This window comes from Cervus canadensis, chromosome 2, assembly GCF_019320065.1.
Source record: "Cervus canadensis isolate Bull #8, Minnesota chromosome 2, ASM1932006v1, whole genome shotgun sequence".
Taxonomy (NCBI): domain Eukaryota; kingdom Metazoa; phylum Chordata; class Mammalia; order Artiodactyla; family Cervidae; genus Cervus; species Cervus canadensis.
In genome coordinates, this window is record NC_057387.1 from 76,068,718 (window position 1) to 76,084,854 (window position 16,137).

A 16,137-nucleotide genomic window follows, 5' to 3' on the forward strand; every position below is an offset into this window, starting at 1 on the left:
GCCCAGCTGAGGCTAGAACTGCAGGGATGACAGACAGATTCTAAAGCTCTCACTCTTACCACCTATGTTGTGTCTTAATACCATGCTGCTTCATGTATTTTCTAAGTGTTTTATGTGTGCTAGTTTTCTCTCCTCAATTGCCTCTTAAAATCGGGGTTATATAATTTAAAACTTGTATCCAACTGCTAGTTGCAGAGATTCAGAGTAATGATGGCTTCAATAAGATATATGTTGATTTTTCTCTTACTTAAAGGGAATTCGGCTGGGACTGATGACATGGACCCTAAGGGAGCATCATATCATGGTCCTAGCTTCTTTTAGCTCTTCCCTGGGGCTTCCTTGGCTCAGACAGTAAAGAATCAGCCTGTAATGCAGGAGACTGGAGTTCGATCCCTTGGTCAGGAAGATCCCCTGGAGAAGGGAATGGCTACACCCTCCAGTATTCTTGCCTGGAGAATTCCATGGACAGAGGAGCCTGGTGGGACGCAGCCCCACAGCCACAAAGAGTCAGACATGACTGACTTTCTGCCATCCTCAGGGTGTGAGCCTTGTCCTTTTGTTTATAAAATGGCATCTGGAAGTCCACCCATCATATCTGTGTTCCAAGCAAGGTGGAGGAGAAGATGAAGGGAAAAGGGAAAACAGACAACTTCTGTTTATATCTCATTGGGCACCACATATGCAAGGAATCCTGGGAAATATTTTATAGCTGAGTACAGTGATTCACCGAATAATGAAGGTGTACTCTGTTTTCGAGAAAGAAATGAATGTTGAATAGGCAACTACTGGTCTCTGCACAGAGACCCATGTCCCCATCTTCTTTTATTTTTACATAACACCTAGATGGTGCTCAATAACCACTGGTGGACAGTTTAATGCAGAGAAATAGAGAGTGGAAAAAGATGATTTAGAAAACTGATAAATGAAGAAACTGAAGAGACAATAGCCACATGCGATTTCTAATTTATAAGTATTTTTACAAAAGCAAAATACCCACTGTCTTCTCCTTAAAAAAACCCTGCTGTTATTCAGGCATCCTGTATGGAATGCGTGAAAAATGAACATCAAGATTAAGAAAATGAGGCCAAGTCATTTCAAATTATTTTGAGTAGGTTCATGGTTGTTTCTTTCAGTCTTTATTCTTTGCATACATTTTATTTCCATTTACAAAATTGGAATCATAAAATGTTCTGTTTTGCAAAAGGACTCATTGCAAACCATCACTTCTGACAAAATGACCAGTACTCAGGCATATCTTATGATCACTTAGAGAAAAAGGGTAGATTATATTTCCAAAAGAAATTAGTGCTATGCATTTCCGCAACTGTCTTTTGAGTTTCTCATTTTGACTTGTAAAATAATTCAAATGCTTTAAAGAAAAAATCTATGGTAATTACTGGAAGTGTTTCACCAGCCCCCTAATTGACATCCGGAGAGGGTCTTGGTTTGAGATTAAAAGCACATTTTGTAAGTTAAAATTTTGATATGTATTTTCAAATTTAGAAGTTTGAATGAATGATACATGGAACACCTGTAAACCCTATACACAGCATTACTAGTTGTTTATAATTTGGCCCATTTGTTTTATCATTCTCTCTCTCTTCCCCCACCCCTCCCCCTCTCTTTTCCTATAGTATGTAGGTATGATTTTTTTCCAGAAACTTTGGGAGTAAATTAGAGATATCATATGTTAAGAGACCCCTAAATATTTCAGAATATTTTCTGAAAAAATGATTTTCTCTTATATAACCACAAGAAAATGATCAGAACAAGAAGTCAACACTGATACAATACTGTTATATAATATATGATCCAATAGGCAAATTCCATTAATTGTCCCAATAACATCCTTCATGTGTGCATACTCAGTCACTTGCATGCTCAATCACTTCAGCCGTGTCCAACCCTATGGAATATAGCCTACCAGGCTTCTCTGTCCATGGGGATTTTCCAGGTAAGAATACTGGAGTGGGTTGTCATGCCCTCCTTCAGGGGATCTTTCCGACCCAGGGATCGAATCTGCATCTGTTATGTCCCCTGCACTGGCAGGCGGGTTCTTTACCACTAGCACCACCTGGGAAGCCTTTAACATCTTTTATAGCTATTTTATTTTCCCAGGCCAGCATCCATTCTTAGACAGTGTATTGCATTTGGTTGTCATGCCTCTTTAATCTGGAACATCCATCGTTCCTTCTATTTTCTATTTATTTACCTTTGGCTATGCTGGGTCTTCATTGCTACATGCAGGCTTTCTCTAGCTGTGGCGTGTGGGAGCCACTCTGCAGTTGTGGTGCACGGGCTTCTCATTGAGGCGGCTCCTCTTGTGGAGCATGGGCTGTAGGGCGCTCCAGCTTCAATAGCTGTGGTATGTGGGCTCTAGAGCATATAGTTGTGGTGCATGGGTTTAGTTGCTCTGCGGCATGTGGAATCTGCCCAGACCAGGAATCAAACCCGTGTCCCCTGCATTGGCAGCTGGATTCTTAACCACTGGACCACCAGGGAAGTTCCCTTCTATTTTCATTAGTTGCCATTTTACTATGAGGACAGGCTTCTCTCCTAAAAGAGATTTTCTGATGCTGTGTGGCTATATATTTCTTTCTTTTCCCTTCCAGTCTAATTGAGTTATAATTTACATATAGCACTGTATACATTTAAGGTATACAGCATGATGATTTGACTTACATACATCATGAAATGATACCACAATAAGTTTAGTGAACATCGATACAGCTTTAAAAAATAGAAAAAAAAACTTTCTCCTTGTGGTGAGAACTCTTAGGATTTACTCTAACAGCTTTCATTTATAATGTACAGCCGTGTTAATTATACTTACCATGTTGTAATTACATCTGTAGTACTTATTTGTCTTGTAACTGGAAGTTTGTATTTTTTAACTACTTTCATCCAGTCTTCCCCATCCCCATCTCTGGTAACCACAAATCTGATCTCTTTTTCTTTGAGTTTTTGGTCTGTTTCTTTTTGAAGTATAATCATCCTAAAACACTTAGTTCCTGGTACGCAACAAAGTGATTCAATATTTCTATACATTTCAAACTGATCACTATGATGTCTAGTTTTCATCTGTCACCATACAAAGATATTACATAATTATTGACTTTATTCCCCATACTGAACATTTCATATCTGTGACTCATTTATTTTTAACTGCAAGTTTGCACCTCTCAGTCTCCTATTTCTCTCTTCCCCTCACCCCTCTGGCTACCACCTATTTGTTCTCTGTATATATGAGTCTGTTTCTGTTATATTATGTTTGTTCATTTGTTTTTTAGATTCTACATGTAAGTGAAATCTACAGTGTTTGTCTTTCTCTGTCTGACTTAGCAGTTTTTTTCTCTGCATGACTTAGTATTTCACTTAGCATAATACCCTCTAGGTCTAGCCATGTTGCAAGATTTCATTCCTTTCTATCATTAAGTAATATTCCATTGCACATATATGCCACATTTTTATCCATTCATCTATTAATGGTCACTTAGGTTGTTTCCAAATCTTAGCTATTGAAAATAATGCTATAATGAACATAGGTGTGCACATATCTTTTCAAATTAGTGTTTTCATTTTCTTCTCATAAATACCCAGGAGTGGAATTACTGGATCCTATGGTAATTCTGGAGGCTGTATGCTTCTGAGACTTTGTCTTAGTCTGCTAGGGCTGATATCATCAGATGTCATGGACTGGGTGGCTCAAACAACAAAAATTTATTTCTCAAAGTTGTGAAGGCTGACAAGTCCAAGATCACGGTGCCAGCCAATTCAGTTACTGATGAGAGGTCGTTTCATGGCTTCAGTCATCCACCTTATTGCTGTATCCTCATGAGGTGTAGACAGTGCACTGACGTCTCTCACTCTATTTATAAGGGTGTTAATTCTGCCATGGAGTCTCCACCCTCATGATGGTGGTGGTTAGGTTGCTAAGTCGTGTCCGACTCTTGCGACCCCATGGACTAGAGCCCGCCAGGTTCCTCTGTCCATGGGATTCTCCAGGCAAGAATACTGGAGTGGGTTGTCATTTCCTTCTCCAGGCCACCTTCATGATTTCATCTAAAAGTAATTACCTCCCAAAGGCCCCAGCTCCTAATACCATCACATTGGGAGGTTAGGGCTTAGGTAAATAAATTTAGGGGGGACACAAATGTTCAGTCCATAATAGGCTTCATAACGAAAAAAAATATCCCCATTGTAAGAAGATAGTGCCTCTCTTGGGCTAGGTAGTCAAAGTTAAAGCTCATGCCTAGTAAAAATGATTCCTTACTCTATTCTCTATAATATAACCCTTTAATTTTATTCTTATTTCTACTGTCAAATGCTTTGGGAATTTGGTCACTCTCCTCTTGTTTAGCACTGAAGTCTGTTTCTCACTTGTTGCTATTAGACAAATCTGGATTTAAATTCTGTATTTCCAGTTGTGTGTGTGACATGAAATACCTTCTTTGGACTTCAGTCTGTTTGCCTATAAAATAGGCATGACTTAAGCCTATTTCAAAAGTGTTGTTGGGAGTGGGAGGAATAAATGCGATAATGTATGTAAAGGTATGTAGCATGGTGCCTGATATAGGAAAGCAGTACCTGTCTTTAATTTAAAATTCCAATTTTTAGTGACCCAGTTTTGCAAGTTTCTTCACTTTCAGGAGGTCAGATGCTTGACTTGAACAGAGAAGTTAGATGAGCTTCTTAGATACGAAGTCTGCATCAAAAAGAGAAAGGTTTAGAGGTATCTACCAAGTTTTAGATCATTCATGTGGTTCTATCAGTTTTTTCCTATCTTCCTCTTTCTTTCCTTTCCTTTCTCACATATTGAATGGCATTTGCTATGTGCAGTCACCATTGTAGGCACTAGAGATGGAGCAGCAAATACAATTTCCTGAGCTGACATCAATTATTTTCAATCAAAGAAGACAGAGGATAAATATACAAACAGACTTTTTTGATAGTGCATGATAAGTACTATGAAAAAAAAAATAAAGCCAGGAAGGGAAATAAGGATTGTGAGAGGGGTTGCTATTCTATTAGATGGTCAGAGAAGACTTCACCAGCCCGGGGACATAGAGACATGAAGGAGATGCCAGAGCTGGTCATTAGAGTGAGTGAAGTAGAGCATTCCAGGCAGAGGAGATCTTTCAAAGAGAAGAAGTCTAAGGTAGAGGATGACTTCCCGATGGTTCAGCCAAGGGAAGCAGGAAGGAAACTAAGGCAGTTCTGTGGGGCACCGCAGCATGCCACCTCCCTCCTCCAAGTGTGTATGTAGGCACGAGCAGCATGGCCGGCTGGAGCTGAGGGCTGGTGGCAGCTGAGTGTGCTGGGACTTCCCTGGTGGGCTAGTGGTTTAAGACTCTGCACTGCCAATACAGCGGACCCAGGTTCAATCCCTGGTCAGGGAGCTAGATCCCACAGGTCAGAGCAAAGAGTTCCCCTGCCACAACCGACGACTCTGCATTCCTCAACAAAAATTGAAGATCCTGTGTGCCTGCCACAACTAAGACCTGGTGCAGCCAAATAAATAAATAAATATATATGTATGTACATATATATATATATATATATATATTTTTTTTTAAGACATCTTTTTTTTTAAAAAGGAAAAAGAAACATGTTTCAAGGAGCACAGAGAGCTGACAGCCTCCAGCTGTAGCATCTTCTAGATCCACCCCAGCATCCAGGGTGCAACATGTTTTCCCACTGAGTTGTCAGCCAGTGACTGAGCCTGGTAAAGATGGGTGTGACCACGGCCGTGCAGTATGGGACTCTTTGAAGAGCAGTCCTGGTGCCAGGGCTCCCTGTTAGGTTACCTGTGACATTTCCAGAGCTAAACCACAGTCTGAGGCTCTACCTAATAAATCACCTTTCCTTTGCACCAGGATCAGCCCTGCATCCTGGTTTAAAGTTTTTCCCAGCTCACTCCTACCCCTCCTCCTTTTACCTTCCCCTGACATTACCCCCCAACAAATTGCTTTTACTTCTGGATTTAAAAAGTGATTACAGATTTTTCTATTAAATGATAGTTTTAGTGATATAGAATTCTTTTATTTTTTGTTGACCAATCATAATACAATGGTATTAAGTGACTAATAGTTACATAATCACAATAGAAAAAGATGTATATCAGTTTCATAATCAATAGACAGGTAAAAAATAAAAGATAATTACAGTTGCAAGCCATAATGGAAACATGATTAACCTAATATAAATAATTACATACAATTTGGGGGGTTAAGTAGAGCGATGTGGTAAGTGGAAGTGCATACATGCACATTTTCATTGGCCCAGCCAGCCTGTGTGTCTTGCTGGTGCATTGAATCCATTTATATTTAATTTAATTATTGATATTTATGATCTTATTACTATTTTCTTAGGTATATTGGGTTTATTTTGTGTAGGTCTTTTCCTTCTCTTGTGTTTCCTGCCTAGAGAAGTTCTTTTAGCATTTATTGTAAAGCTGGTTTGATAGTACTGAATTCTCTGACCTTTTGCTTGTCTGGAAAGCTTTTGATTTCCCTGTCAAATCTGAAGGGGAGTCTTGCTGGGTAGAGTATTCTTAATTATAGGTTCTTCCCTTTCATCACTTTAAATATATCATGCCATTCTTTTCTTAAATTCTTTTACTGCCTTTTTTGTGTGTGTGACTAAGTTTTATTTGGGGCAAAAATAGGACTGCAACCCAGGAGAGAGCACCTCAGATTAACTCTGAGAGACCGCTCCAAAGAGACAGGGGAAGGTCAGTATATATGTGATTTTGGTGAGAGGGAATATATGCAATCAAGCACAAAGTTTCCCAATAAATTGCTTTTACTTCTAACCCCATCCTCATGTCTGTCTGCTGTCTAGAGAATCCAGACCTACAGAGGCAGAACAAAAATGCCCATGAGGAAATTTTGCAATAGCTCCAGTCCCTACATAAGTCAGGTACAGCATCATGGAGGTGAGGAAGGAGTACAGTTCATGGTGGTGTCAAGGGGTAACCAAAGTTTCCAGATAATTGTCATCAGCCCCACCCAAAGCCATCTTAAATAGTATACAGTCCAAGTGAAACTCTCCACTCGTTAAAATGCAAATGATTTCAAAGCAATTCCTATAGATACTCCCTTTAGTCAGACTGCTGTCCCTAAGCATTTCTTATATAGAAATTCTGGAGTTACCAACAGACAAGTTCCAAACTCTTAACCCACTTGGGAGTAATGAGGCTCCTACTGCTCAGTTACAATACTAGAATCCAAAGAGGCAGAATACGTTCAGAGAGGAGGAAGGAGGCACTCCTTTCCGTTGCTGGAAATCAAACCATGGGAGTCTGGACATTTCCTAGGCCTCCAGCTAAGAAGAGCATCTCTGTCTTCCACCCTAGGCTGTCGTCAGAGGCCACCATTTGGATCTAGCTCATTGTACTCCAATGACATTCCAACCAGAAACCATTCTCAGAGTTGAGTGAATCATACTGTAATCGCGGAGCTGAGTTTGCAGTTTAGGGCTCAGTCAGGCAACGAATCCAAAGATTTTCTGGGAAATCTCTAAAATCCCTCAGGAAAGCAAACACTCACTGGGAAAGAAGTGACTCTGGGCTGGGGTCACATGGAGGGCAGGTAAAAAGAGTAAATCCCCTTTATTTGCCAGGTACTACCCTGTGTTTGTATGTCTAAAGCCACCCTGTGATGTCAGAATCATACTTTAAGCTTAGAAAAATGTGGTGTGGGAGGTTAAGTGGTTTTTCCAAGATCATAGTGCTTAGCAAATATCAAAGCTAGAATTTCAAACCAGGTCTTCCAACTCCAAATATTGTAATTTTTTCCCATGATTTTACTTCTGACCAACTGTTCTCTTGCCTTTATAAATTTGCCTCTATTAATATTAATAACAGGGGATTCCCTGGTGGTCCAATAGTTAGGACTCTGCATTTCCATTGCAGGGGCTATAGGTTTGATCCCTGGTTGGAAACTAAGATTGTGCAAGCCAAGCAGTGTGGCCAAGAAAAGAAAAAAGTTTAATCTTATAGACACGTCTCTTGGCTTAGTTGCTTTAATAAAATCAAGTCAACTTTCAGTCAGACCATGGTGGGGAAGCACTGTATGGTATGCTGTTTGTTTGTTTTATTTGAATCTTTTGGCTATACCACAAGACATGTGTGATCTTATTCCCAGACCAGGGATCAAACTTATACCCCTTGCATTGGTAGCATGGAATCTTAACCCCCAGACTACCAGGGAAGTCCTAGGAAGCACTGTAATGAGCATTTGCTAGTTTGTGACATATCAATGTCTATTTTCCTCTTCTTTTAGTAAAGAAGAGGAAAGTGGATGCTGGTAAAGAGTATTCTAATTTGGTAAAGAGTATTCTAATTCCTCTCTGGTGAACTTCCCCTCCCTCACTGCAGTCCATGAGCTTTGGTTGGACTCTAACTCTGGCTTTAAGAATGGAGCCTATGACTCCTCCTGAAACTATGAGTGTACCTGTTCCCCTGGCTACTTCTACTGATTCATTTGTAGTCAGGACCAACTAGTCTTTTGCCAAAGCTACTGGGAGAAAAGCAAGCACTTACTCCCAGTTCATCTGAACCTGGGGGAAAGTAGACTGGAGCTGCTGGAGCTGTACTGCGGCTGTTGTTGAAGAGTCTGTCCAAGGATGGTGCTCACATAGCACAAGCAGAGCCAGGAGATGAATAGGGAGAGATGGGGTTTTGTTGTCATTTCCCCCCCAACTGGATCAGGCCATTCTTAAAGCCAAAACTGCCCCCGAGATCTGTCAGTTCTGTGACGCAACAAATTCTGTTTATATTTAAGCTAGTATAGGCTGTATTTTCTGCTAGTTTCAATTGAAAGAGGTGTCCCTGATAAAACAGACTTCCTCAGCTAAATTCAACCACTGTTAAAGTCAGTAAGGACTCATAACCCAATTAAAAATGGGCAAAAGGTTTGAATAGATGCTACAGACTAAATATTTATGTCCCCTTTAAATTCATATGTTGATACCTATTCCCCCAATGTAGTGCTATTAGGAGGTGGGGTCTTTGAGAGGTGATTAGGTTATGGCAGCAGAGCCCTCATGACTGGAATTAGTATCCTTGTAGAAGAAAGCCCAGGGAGGTCCCTTTCCCCTTCTGCCATGTAAGAACACCTGAAAAGACTGCCTTCTCTGAACTAGGAATTATGCTCTTATCAGACACCAAATCTGCCTGTGCCCTGATCTTGAATCTCCCAATTTCCTTAATTATGAGAAATAAGCTTCTGTTGTTTATATACTACTCCGTCTATGGTATTCTGTTATAACATTCTCAATTGATGAAGACAATAGACATTTCTCCAAAGCAGGTATAACAAATGACCAATAAGCTCTTGAAAAGATGCTCAGTGTCATTAGTCATTAGGGAAATGCAAACCAAAGCCACAGTAAGATATAACTTCACAACTCCTAGGGTGGCTTCAATCAAAAATATAGGCAGTAACAACTGTTCACAAAAATGTGGAGAAGTTGAAACTTGTGTACATTGCCAGTGGGGATGTAAAATGATGCAGCTGTTTTGGAAAATACTCTGCAGTTTCTAAAATAATTAAACATTAAGTTACCATGTGACCAGCAATTTGACTTCTTATATACCCCAAAGAAATGAAAGGATATGTCTACAAAAAGCCTTGGATGAGAATGTTCATAACAATTGTACTCATGATAGCTTAAAAAATGGAAAACAATTCAAATACCCATCAACAGGAAATAGATAATCATGCTGTGATATAATCATACAAAGGAATCAGTTCAGTTCAGTCACTCAGTCATGTCTGACTCTGAAACCCCATGGACTGCAGCACGCCAGGCCTCCCTGTCCATCACGAACTCCCGGAGTTTACTCAAACTCATGTCCATTGAGTCAGTGATGACATCCAACCATCTCATCCTCTGTCGTCCCCTTCTCCTCCCGCCTTCAATCTTTCCCAGCATCAGGGTCTTTTCCAGTGAGTCAGTTCTTCTCATCAGGTGGCCAAAGTATTGGAGTTTCAGCTTCAGCATGAGTCCTTCCAATGAATATTCAGGACTGATTTCCTTTCGGATGGACTGATTGGATCTCCTTGCAGTTCAAGGGACTCTCAAGAGTCTTCTCCAACACCACAGTTCAAAAGCATCAATTCTTTGGCGCTCAGCTTTCTTTATAGTCCAACTCTCACATTCATACATGACTACTGGAAAAACCATAGCTTTGACTAGACGGACCTTTGTTGTCAAAGTAATGTCTCTGCTTTTTAATAACTATTCAGCAATAAAAGGAATGAGCTACTGATACATGCGAAAACATGAATGGATCTAGAAGTACACTGAATGAAAGCAACCAGACCTAAAATAATATGCTACGTGGTTTGATCCATTTATATGAAATCCAAGAACAGGCAAAACTAACCCATGGTGACAGAAGTCAGAAAGTGAGAAGGAAAGGTATTTATAGTAATTAGAAATGAACAAAAGGGTATGGAAACTTTAGGTGCTAGGTATATGGGTGTGTACAATTGTAAAACTTATTATTGAACTGAACCTTAAGATCAGTGCACTTTGCTTTAAAAACAATGAATACCATTATTTAAAATGTTGGCTGCTTTAAGGAATTCACATTTTTTTCCCTTAAGTTACAGAAAGTCCATACTAGTGAAGCAATAGAAGTTGTTCTGATCCATAAAACCATGAAGCACCATTAATATAGACCTTTCAGTGAACCCACAGAGATTTCCAGATTCATGCTGGGCAAGTTTGTACGTGACTCTGCAGTTTAGGATTTCCATCATCTTTCTGGGTTAATTAAACTGATTTTAATTTTCATTTCTTTTTTTAAAAATGTTTATTTATTTGGCTGTGCTATGCCTTAATTGCAGCATGTGGGATCTAGTTCCCTGACCAGGAATTAAACTCCAGCCCTCTGCATTGGAAAAGCAGAGTCTTAGCCACAGGACTACCAGGGAAGTTCCTGCTTTTTCATTTCTGATGAAGGGGAAAAAAAGCATCCACCAGACTTACGTGATCTGATATTTGTGAAAAGTTCTCCCATCCAAAAACATCTTTCCCCACCAGCTTGAGAATGGGCTGCACCCCTCCATTTTTCCTTTGATATAAAGCACTGAAGTGATAAATTACATGTTATATTAAATTTCCCCCAATGACTGTGTTAATGCAGGATTCATTTGCAAGGTTGCTTCTCCTCCTTCTTAGGGAGCCATCTCAACCCACTCCTGACTAAGGTGACCAAGTTACTCGAGGCCTCATCTCTCAACATAGACTGGAGAACATTTATAAACCATTACTTTCCAACTTCCACTCCTTTCTTAAAAAATTTGGTGACAGCATTCTTTATTTCACCAAACTTAGCTCAAGAGAGCAGGTGACTTCTATTTAAAAATTCAGAAATTAAAAAGATAATGAAAGCAATAAAATAGTGATTACCATCTTCAGATCACTCAGGTAAAGAGCCACCAACCCTTACAAAGTAAGTTTCTATTTTGGGTATAACTCATTCTGATTTCTTTAATTCTTTCTTTTCCTCATCCCATCTCCCAGCCTTATGCCTTATCACTTCAGTTCACTTCAGTTCAGTTCAGTCGCTCAGTCGTGTCCTTATCACTTACTACCTACTAATCAGTTTAGTTAACCCCGGAAAGACTATAGAAATCCTAACCTGCAGAGTCATGTACAAACTTGCCCAGCATGATTCCAGAAATCCCTGCGGGTTCACTGAAAGGTCTGTAATAATGGTGCTTCATGGTTTTATGGATCAGAACAACCTCTATTGCTTCACTAGTATGGACTTTCTGTAACTTAAGGGAAAAAAAAATGTGAATTCATTTGGGAGAATGGAGAGGAGATATTACAAAAGAAAAATGGTATTACTTTCCAATACCAAGGAAATTCATTAGCAAACACATTAAAATGTGCTTGAGTAGTCATCACACTGAATTGTTTTGGAAAAGACCCTGCTTTGGAAAAACACAGGGCAAAAACATCTTCAGTGCTGGAGCTTGGCACCATGAGATAGCAGGATGACAAATGTCTTATTATTCCCTATGGTGCCTTAATACTTAGAGACATCTGCTACTATGTGTTTCTCCCTCCCATGAGTCACCTTTATTACAGTCTAACATTATGTTACTGCTATTTTCCATGTCCACCTGTTACAGTGATAAGACACAGATGTACTCCTCCAGTATGTGGGAAACAAATTAATCTTAAGTCAGGATGCTGAGCTTTTGAGCTTCAGCTCTTACACTAACTACACAGTCTTGGACAAGTATCTCAAATTCTCTTGGCTTCAGTGTCTTCATATGAAAAATATAAAGTATAGTAGACATGGTACCCATGAAATGGAAGCTGGCTGGTCATTAGGGATTTCTCAGGCCATAGAGCCAATATGTAGAAAAGGGGTCCTTGTTAGCAGTAATTGGCTTGCTGTTCCATGGTGGCATAGGCAAGGCTCTGGTTAGAACTCAGGGACGCAGTGCACTCCCAGAGATATAGCCAGACAAAACTATAATTCCAAAGGATAACTGCATCCCCTCTGTTCATAGCAGCACTATTCACAATAGCCAAGACATGGAAACAACCTGAATGTCCATTGACAGATGAATGGATAAAGAAGATGTGGTGCATATACAATGGAAAACTACTCAGTCATAAAAGGAACAGAATAATGCCATTTGCAGCAACCTGGATGGACCAGAGATTGCCATACAGAGTGATGTCAGACAGAGAAAGACAAATACCATATGATATCATTTTATATGTGGAATCTAAAATATGACACAAATGAACCTATCTGTGAAACAGAAATAGAATCATGGACACAGAGAAGAGACTGGTGGTTGTCAAGGGGGCGGAGGTTGGAAGAGGGATGGAGTGAGAGGCTGGGATTAGCAGATTCAAGCTTTCATATGTAGAACTGTTGAACTGTTTTCAGTATCCTGTGAGAAACCACAATGGAAAAGAATATTTGTAAAAAAAAAAGTATATATATATATATATATATATATGTATAACTGAATCACTTTGCTTTACAGCAGAAATTAACACAACATTGTAAGTCAACTGTACTTCAATTTTAAAAAGATTTTAAAAAAAGAACCCAAGGGTGCATTCTTTTGCCCAGAGGCCAAGTCTGCTCACTGGCAAAGTACATTTGCCTAAAATGAAGATAAGACTAACACACCTCATATCCCATATATATAAATTTTAGGTTTTAGAGAAGCAGTCAAAAGCATCTTTATTTCTCCAGCCTGGAACAAGGAGAGGGGTCAAAACAAAACAAACAAGCAAAAACATTCAGTCAAAGTGCTGATAGAAAATCACAAGAAAAGAAATAGGTGATAGAAGGTAGCCTTGAGTACCAGCTTAGGCCCTGTGACCTGCTGCAGAAGAGGGATTATATAAGCTATGTTTTGTGTTACTTAGTCATGTTTCCCTTTCCCCCAGACCCCGTGCTTTAAAGGAAAAATAATGGAGGCAGCTAATGTTTTAGCTTCGGGTGAACATGTGACCAACTTCTCATCCCTCCAGATATACTCTCTATCCTTCTTCCTGATGCATCCCCTGGATGCATGTATGCTTAGTTGCTAAGTTGCACCCAACTCTTTTGCGATCCTGAGGACTGTAGGCCACAGTTCCTCTGTTGATGGGATTTTCTGGGCAGGAATACTGGAGTGGCTTGCCATGCCCTCCTCCAGGGGATCTTCCCCACGTAGGGACTGAACCCGTGTCTCCTGTGTTTCCTGCATTGGCAGGTGGATTCTTTACCATTGAGCCACCTTGGAAACCCATTCCCTGGGAGGTTGATCTAAATGTACTGCATCTCTTCCTTCTGGGTTCTAGTCCAGTTCAACAACAAGGGGGCTCGGAGAGAGGGTCAGAGGAAGGGAGAAGAGTCAGGTCAGCATATTTACGCTCTTGCTATAGTCACTGCTCTGTGAACGGGCTGCATCCTTCCACGAGAGGTCCCAGCTCCCATCAGGCAGCTCAGCGCAGAGCTCTTTCCTGGTTCTCACCCTGCCTTTCTCTCCCTGCCCCCAAAGCCTGCATTCGGTAATGGTGCTACTAAGTTACTAATACCAGGGTATTTTATTAACACTTCTGGGTTCCTTAAATCCTGCCCACATTTTTGTAGAGTCCCTTTGTTAAACTCTCCTCAAATAACCAACTTCGCACAAACATAAGCGATTTCTTTTTTGGTGGGGCCCTAACTAATACAGACGGGTTTTCACAGGAACCACAGGGGTAATTGAAAGATCAAAAAGACCTTTGTTTAAAATGTGTGTGAAATTTCTTTGAAGAATATGACTTTTAGAAATTTAAATGAAACATACATAATACATCTAGAAAGATGGGTAAAACATATATAAATAATTTAAAGAGTAATTTACAAAATGAACACCTATATAACCAGTACTATGATCAGATATAGAACATTGCTGGTTCTCCAAAAGCACAAACTCCCCACCCCACCCTCCAGTTAAAATCACCTTTATTCTGTGTTTTATGGCAATTGTTTCACTGCTCTTCTGTGTTTTACCAACTAATGTATATTTTATCAGCTATACAAGCATCCTTTATTTTTTAAATTTTATTAAAGTGTAGTTGATTTACAGTGTTGTATTAAAATTTCTGCTGTACAATTACCATATGTAAAATAGATGACCGGTACAAGTTTGATTCATGAAGCAGGGCATCCAACCTGGAGAGATGGGGTGGGAAGGGAGGTGGGATTGGGGGCTTCAGGATAGGGCAGGGGACACATGTATACCTGTGACCGATTCATGTTAATGTATGGCAAAAGCTGTCATGATATTGTAAAGTAATTATTCTCCAATTAAAATAATTAATTAGAAAAAAACTTCTGCTGAACAGCAAAGTGATTCAGTTAGACATATGTATTTTTTTCCATTATGGCTTGTCACAGGATACTGAATATAGTTCCTGTGTGCTATATAGCAGGACTTATACAGGATACAGTTTATCCATCCTTATGCATGCATGCATGCTTGCATGCATGCGAAGTTGCTTCAGTGATGTCCAACTCTGTGCAACCCCGTGGACAGCAGCCCACCAGGCTCCTCTGTCCACAGGATTCTCCAGGCAAGAATACTGGATCCTTTATTTTATTTTATTTTTTTGACCCTTTAAATCTAGTTTCATTTTGCCTGTTACAAAAATTTATATGTGAGTCATAATACAGACATTATCCTGTGCCTTGCTTTTGTGCAGTGTTATGTTAGATTCATCCATGTTGTTGTGTATAGCATCCATGGCTTATGTTTTCACTTTCTCAGCTATCTACTGTTCCATTGTAACTATATTTAACTGGTAATTTATCTATTCTACTTGTGATAAATGTTCTATTTCAGGCTATTGTGCCTCTAGGCATAAGTTTCTCAAGGGAAGCCCCCCACCCCCACCCCATGCAGCAGTAAAGGCCCAGTACAGCCAAACATAATAAATAAATAATTTTTAAAAAAGTTTCTCTAGGACAATGGTTCTTAAACTCTTGTTTCAAGACTCCTTTACTGTCTTAAAAATTATTGAGGACCCCCATAGAGCTTTTGTTTTTAAATTCCTATTAACGTCTATTGCATTAGAAATTAAAACTCAAAATCTAAATACTTATTAAAAAATAAACTCATTACATGTTAACACAAATAATGTGTCTTTAATTAAAAGCTGTAGGTTTTAGGAAGAAAATATGGGATCATTTTTATAACTTTGTAATAGAGAAAGAATTCTTAATATAAAAAGCAAAGCCAAAAAAATTTGATAAATTGGATGATATTAAAGAACTTTTTCATAAAATGATACCTCAGAGAGTGAAAACTCAAGCCACAGCATGGGAAGATACAGGGGACATGGGTTCTCTCCCTGGTCTGGGGAGTCCACATGCCTTGGGATAACATGCCGTAAGCTGGTGCATCGCAGTTACTGAGCCCACTCGCCTGGAGCCCATGCCACCCAACCAGAGAAGCCGCCTCAGTGAGAAGCCTGTGCACAGGAGCAAAGGCCCAGTGCAGCCAAAGATAAGTAAATAATAAAATTTTAAAAAGGAAGTGTTAAAAAAATTCACACAAGCAATTATGCAAAAGTCAGGTAACCCAATTGAATACAGGCAAATTTGAATAGGTA

At 39.6% G+C, this 16,137-nt stretch overlaps 1 protein-coding gene and 1 non-coding gene across 2 annotated transcripts in view; both read left to right on the plus strand.

Moving 5' to 3' along the window:
- Nucleotides 1-16,137, plus strand: part of JAK1 (Janus kinase 1) — a 244,595-nt gene that overhangs the window by 37,340 nt on the left and 191,118 nt on the right. The window lies entirely within an intron of this gene.
- Nucleotides 5,326-5,399, plus strand: TRNAG-GCC. Its single transcript has one exon. It is a non-coding gene; the product is annotated as a tRNA-Gly (tRNA).